General features: G+C 27.4%; 1 non-coding gene across 1 annotated transcript; it reads right to left on the reverse strand.

The window, feature by feature from the left end:
• Positions 1-1031: 1031 nt before the first annotated feature.
• Positions 1032-3187, reverse strand: LOC123304165. The gene has a single exon (XR_006536212.1). It is a non-coding gene; the product is annotated as a small subunit ribosomal RNA (ribosomal RNA).
• Between the last annotated feature and the right edge of the window lie 4313 nt (positions 3188-7500).

Here is a 7500-nt window from a genome sequence, read left to right on the forward strand (position 1 = left end):
CCTGCAGTTCACAAGTTGACGCGCAATTAGCTGCGTTCTTCATCGACCCACGAGCCAAGTGATCCACCGTCCAGGGTAATCTTTTTAAATTTTAAATGTAAGTATTATTATTAATAATAATCTTTATTTTTAATATAAAAAATAAAATTATTAATTTATATATCTTTATAAATTCTTTTAAAATAAAAAAATTTTTCTAGAATATAAATTATATATTTTATTTTAAATATATATATATATAAATTAAAGATATTATGGTATTAATAAATATATACATAACATTTTTGATATTTTTGTTAGTGCTAGCTAGATATAATAATTAATATTTGGTATATTTTATAGAAATGTATTTATTTTTTTTTTATAAATTATTTTCTACATAAAAATATATATAATATTAATATGGTACAAAACAAATGGGTTTGTTTTTTAACATAATAACTTTTAATAAAAAAAAAGAAATATCAAGACAAAACATAAAGAAATTTAAATTTGAAATAAATTTTATTCTTTAAAAAAATTTTATCTTGTGTTTTCTTTATTTTTATTATATAACATAGAAAAATAAAAATATAGATTATATCAATTATAATCTTATTTTATTTTTCTTAATAGAGATTATATACATATAAACAAATAATTTCAATATATTCTATTTTAAATTTCACTTTTTTATAAGAGAAATTATTTATAGATTTTATTAATAATTATTGTTTAATAATAATAATAATATTGAATATAAAAATATTTTATATGTAACAAATATATTATTAATATTTATATAATATTCTCTATATTATATGTATAGATATATTATGTGTATAAAAAAAGTTTGGCGTATTACTTTAATATGATATCATAACCAAAATAAATCTCTTTTAACACATAATTACTATTATATATTTTGAGAAAATTACATATTAATATGTTATTTTGTTAAAAAAAATATTTCTTATCAATAATATTTTTATTTTTTGGAATATTTAAAAACAATACAAAAAATATAAATAAATATATTTTATATATATCGTTAATGATCCTTCCGCAGGTTCACCTACGGAAACCTTGTTACGACTTTTACTTCCTCTAAATGATCAAGTTTGGTCATCTTCCCAGCAACATCGGCAATATCAGAAATATTGCCGCGTACCAGTCCGAAGACCTCACTAAATCATTCAATCGGTAGTAGCGACGGGCGGTGTGTACAAAGGGCAGGGACGTAATCAACGCGAGCTTATGACTCGCGCTTACTGGGAATTCCTCGTTCATGGGGAACAATTGCAAGCCCCAATCCCTAGCACGAAGGAGGTTCAGCGGGTTACCCGGACCTTTCGGCCTGGGAGGACACGCTGATTCCTTCAGTGTAGCGCGCGTGCGGCCCAGAACATCTAAGGGCATCACAGACCTGTTATTGCTCAATCTCGTGCGGCTAGAATGCCGCCTGTCCCTCTAAGAAGAATTATTTGTACGCCGGCAGTAAAAACCACATCAAAAAACTGCGTACCCATACACCATAACATATGCAACATAAAGCACAATATATACAAAATATAATCTTGATCGTTAAATCTCAAAAATACATGCATATATAAATACAATACATAACACACATGAAAATGAATGAAATGGGAAACAAACAGCCGATGGGCCTTGAGATGCCGGTAAAGTACGTCTATTTAGCAGGCTAGAGTCTCGTTCGTTATCGGAATTAACCAGACAAATCGCTCCACCAACTAAGAACGGCCATGCACCACCACCCACCGAATCAAGAAAGAGCTCTCAATCTGTCAATCCTTCCGGTGTCCGGGCCTGGTGAGGTTTCCCGTGTTGAGTCAAATTAAGCCGCAGGCTCCACTCCTGGTGGTGCCCTTCCGTCAATTCCTTTAAGTTTCAGCTTTGCAACCATACTTCCCCCGGAACCCAAAAGCTTTGGTTTCCCGGAAGCTGCCCGCCGAGTCATCGGAGGAACTTCGGCGGATCGCTAGCTGGCATCGTTTATGGTTAGAACTAGGGCGGTATCTGATCGCCTTCGAACCTCTAACTTTCGTTCTTGATCAATCAAAACATTTTTGGCAAATGCTTTCGCTTCTGTCCGTCTTGCGACGATCCAAGAATTTCACCTCTAACGTCGCAATACGAATGCCCCCATCTGTCCGTATTAATCATTACCTCGGAGTTCCGAAAACCAACAAAATAGAACCGAGGTCCTATTCCATTATTCCATGCACACAATATTCAGGCAAAATTTGAGCCTGCCTTAAGCACTCTAATTTGTTCAAAGTAAACGTACCGGCCCACCTCGACACTCAATTAAGAGCACCGCGACGGGATTGCAATTGGGGGCTGCCACCGCTCTTAACGGTTAAACACTTACGACAAATTACATAATAAAAATATATATAATGCATTAAATAAATAATAACACTAAAATATACTTTATACATAATCTGTACCACCCACCGGTAGGACGTCCCACATAACATGCTAGTTAAACAATGCGAGCATTGAACCAACAGTGTAGGACACAGATTCGACTACGAGCTTTTTAACCGCAACAACTTTAATATACGCTATTGGAGCTGGAATTACCGCGGCTGCTGGCACCAGACTTGCCCTCCAATGGATCCTCGTTAAAGGATTTAAAGTGTACTCATTCCGATTACGGGGCCTCGGATGAGTCCCGTATCGTTATTTTTCGTCACTACCTCCCCGTGCCGGGAGTGGGTAATTTGCGCGCCTGCTGCCTTCCTTGGATGTGGTAGCCGTTTCTCAGGCTCCCTCTCCGGAATCGAACCCTGATTCCCCGTTACCCGTTACAACCATGGTAGGCGCAGAACCTACCATCGACAGTTGATAAGGCAGACATTTGAAAGATGCGTCGCCGGTACGAGACCGTGCGATCAGCTTAAAGTTATTCAGAGTCACCAAATTAAACGATGCAAATTAAAATTTACACCGATTGGTTTTGATCTAATAAAAGCATTCCTTCCATCTCTGGTCGGAACTCTGTTTGCATGTATTAGCTCTAGAATTACCACAGTTATCCAAGTAAATGTGGGTACGATCTAAGGAACCATAACTGATATAATGAGCCTTTCGCGGTTTCACCTTAATTTGGCTTGTACTGAGACATGCATGGCTTAATCTTTGAGACAAGCATATGACTACTGGCAGGATCAACCAGGGAACTATTTGTATTTATAATATTAAATATATAATAATATACATGATATTTTTGTTTTCTTATTATAAGAAAAAAAATTTTCATACAATAATTATTAATATATAATAATATTATTACAATTTCATTTTAAATATCAGATGGTCTCACCCATTACTGATATAAATTTTTTTTTTTTTATATCTCTATTGTTTTAAAATTAATAGAAAAAACATATGAGATATATATATTATTATTAATTTTTTTTTTTTTCAAATATATATTTTATTATGTCATTTATATAATTTTTTTGCTTTTACAAAAAGAAATATATAACATGTTATTCATAATAAATATTATTGAATAAAAAAAAAAAAAAATAATTATGATTTTTGTCAGACCATCACCAAATGGGTCTTAAAATATTTCAAACATTTTCTCATACTCGTCGCTAGATTGAAAGCGTCATTTATTTTTTAATTTTATTTAAAAAGTTAATTTTAAATAAAAAACGTTATAATAACACTTAATATTCTCGCTTGGTATGAGGTGAGTCAATGTAATATTATTTATAAAAATAATTTTTATATAAATATTGTGTGCTCATATGGGAGTGTAAAGTTTAAAACTTATAACCCATGAACTTGCTTTGACAAAAAAATTTATATGTTATTCTATTTATAATCAATAATTTAATAAAAAAAAATTTTTTTTTAAATATTGATATAAAAAGATATACATATAGAGGTTTTTTTACAAAATTCTCATTAATTTTTTTACAAAAATAATAATACAATATTTAATATCAAAATAATCCAAACTGATTACCATCCAGACTATTATCAATATATATAAGATTGTATTATTATTCATTTCAATACATATTTATTAAAACTGAGATAAAATTTCATATATTAATAAATATGCATGTGTAAAAAAAAAAATTTTTATATAATAATTGAAAATGTTTTTGCTATTATTTTGTATACATACATTAAATAATTGATAACAATTTAATACAATGTACACCTAAAAAATAATAACAGCATATACATATTCGAAACATTACTAGCAAAAAAACCAAAATACAATATTAAATATCAAAATAAACCAAACTGATTACCATCCAGAATATTTTGAGTATATATATATATAATTTTGTATATTTTGCGTTCATGTTAATAAAATATATAAATGATACATATTTGAAAAGTGTTATTCTTCTTTCTGTTTTTTCGTAATATCATGGTGTCCATAGACATGCAAAAGCGTCATACCAAGCCATATACATACCTACACCACCTTTGTTGAATGATACACGAACAGTATGAAAATTAAACAACATATTCAATATCATTTTATATTATACTAAAATAAATGTTATTCTATTAAGAAAGTGTATATTTTTAAATTTGGCATTCATTACATAGTCAAAATACAATAATAATATAGATGATACATATACGATAATTGTTATTTTTCTTTCTGTTTTTTCGTGATATCATGGTGTCCATAGAATTGCAACGACGTCATACCAAGCCATATACAACTCTACACCACCTTTGTTGAATGATACACTTAGAGTATGAAAAATAAACAAATTATACTATATCATACTATATCATATATGTAAGACTGTTGAACATAATACCACAAAATACACTATTTCATATAGATATACATTCATTCTTGTCAACATAAAAGTACGTTATAAATGATACATATACAATAAGTTTTATTCCTCTTTCTGTTATTCCGTAATATCATAGTGTCCATAGAATTGCAACGACGTCATACCAAGCCATATACAACTCTACACCACCTTTGTTGAATGATACACGGACAGTATGAAAAATAAACAACCTATTCTATACCATTTAATATCATACTAAAACATGAAACAAATGTTATTCTATTAAAAAGTGTATTATTTTATTATATTTAGTATTCATTACACAGTCAACATACATAAATGATACATATACGATAAGTGTTATTCCTCTATCTGTTATTCCGTAATATCATAGTGTCCATAGAATTGCAACAACGTCATACCAAGCCATATACAACTCTACACCACCTTTGTTGAATGATACACGGACAGTATGAAAAATAAACAACTTATACTATACCATACTATATCATATGTGTGAGACTGCTGAACGTAATACCACTAATACACTGTTATACATAGATATACATTCATCTCATTAACTTACACGCACTATCCATCATATATATTAAAGACATTACACCCGGTGCTTCAAACTCAAAATATGATAATGTTTAAAATGGCTTTAAACATCATAAACTTTACAGAATAATCAAAATTTAAAGAAAAAAATTTTAAAAAAAAAAATTTTTTCAGCTAAAAATTTTTATTTTGGGACCAAAAAAATTTTTTTTTGCTTTTATCATATTTTATTAAATGAAATTTATGCATTATAATAAATTATTCAATAAACATTAATAATTATAATAAATTATTAAAAAATTTTTGGAATTAATGCAAATTTTTAGAAAAAAATGTATATTTTTTTTTTATATACAAATCGTACATGTTATATTGCGACAGGGTACCGGTATAATACATGTGATACATATGTAGATTTTCGAAAAAATTTTTATCCTTTTAAATAGTCCTAAATACTATATAAAGGTAAAATATATAGAATTTTTCGGGATTCATTAAAAAATTTTAGGGAAAAAATTTCATTTTATTTTATATACAAATCGTACATGTTATATTGCGACAGGGTACCGGTATAATACATGTGATACATATGTAGATTTTCGAAAAAATTTTATCCTTTTAAATAGTCCTAAATACTATATAAAGGTAAAATATATAGAATTTTTCGGGATTCATTAAAAAATTTTAGGGAAAAAATTTCATTTTATTTTATATACAAATCGTACATGTTATATTGCGACAGGGTACCGGTATAATACATGTGATACATATGTAGATTTTCGAAAAAAATTTTATCCTTTTAAATAGTCCTAAATACTATATAAAGGTAAAATATATAGAATTTTTCGGGATTCATTAAAAAATTTTAGGGAAAAAATTTCATTTTATTTTATATACAAATCGTACATGTTATATTGCGACAGGGTACCGGTATAATACATGTGATACATATGTAGATTTTCGAAAAAAATTTTATCCTTTTAAATAGTCCTAAATACTATATAAAGGTGAAATATATAGAATTTTTCGGGATTCATTAAAAAATTTTAGGGAAAAAATTTCATTTTATTTTATATACAAATCGTACATGTTATATTGCGACAGGGTACCGGTATAATACATGTGATACATATGTAGATTTTCTAAAAAATTTTTATCCATTTAAATGCTTCTAAATACTGTATAATGCAAATATATATAATAATTTACAGAATTAATACAAAATTTTTATTGTACAAATTCACATTAATAGTTAATTGGTTAAAAAAAAATTTCAATACACAATGGGAATCAGGCTATTTTATTGGAACTTATTTATAATTAATTCATAATATATTTTTCTATATAAATTGATTAATTGATTTTACATTCACCGTGTAAACGTATACACCATTCAAGTAACAAAAAAAAAAAAAAAAAAAAAAAAATTATTATTATATTCTAGTAATACATAATAGTTATTCGCTAAAAAATATTTAATAGACAATAAAAATCTGACTATTCTGTTGTGAACTTATAAATTATTGATTCAAAATATATTTCTCTACCTAAATTTATTAATTGTATACACGCCCCCATGTACGTTGTTCAAGTCATATATTATTTTGCATAAGGATTACAAATAAATATTATATAATAAATAAGAGTTAATAAAAATTTAAAATTTATTATCCATTTTAAATTTATCAGCTAAATAAATATTTTTACATTCTTTTAAATTATTACTTTTTATTGTATTAAGAGTATATATCTAGTTTTATTAATCTTAATCCTTTTACAAGCACTAATATTATTTATACATAATATATTTTTATTTTATGTATGGAAAGCATAACTTGCTAAATACATCCTAACAATTTAAAAACTTTTCATTTGATTAATATTATTTACAATAGCTAATATTAATAGAATCTGAATAATGAAAATTATTTCTTTAAATATATGAATTCCGAATGTAAGTGTCCATCATAATACTTCATTAAGTTTATATTTGGCTAGCAACCTGTTATGCATAAATTGCTTTAAAGGTTGCCTACTAAACATATTATAATTATAATTATTAACAATTTTTGTCAATTGCGATTGCATTTTTTAGTATAATCAATGGTAGCGATTATAAGTAAAAACAATTAAAATCATTATAATA

Source organism: Chrysoperla carnea, assembly GCF_905475395.1.
Source record: "Chrysoperla carnea chromosome X unlocalized genomic scaffold, inChrCarn1.1 SUPER_X_unloc_26, whole genome shotgun sequence".
Classification (NCBI taxonomy): domain Eukaryota; kingdom Metazoa; phylum Arthropoda; class Insecta; order Neuroptera; family Chrysopidae; genus Chrysoperla; species Chrysoperla carnea.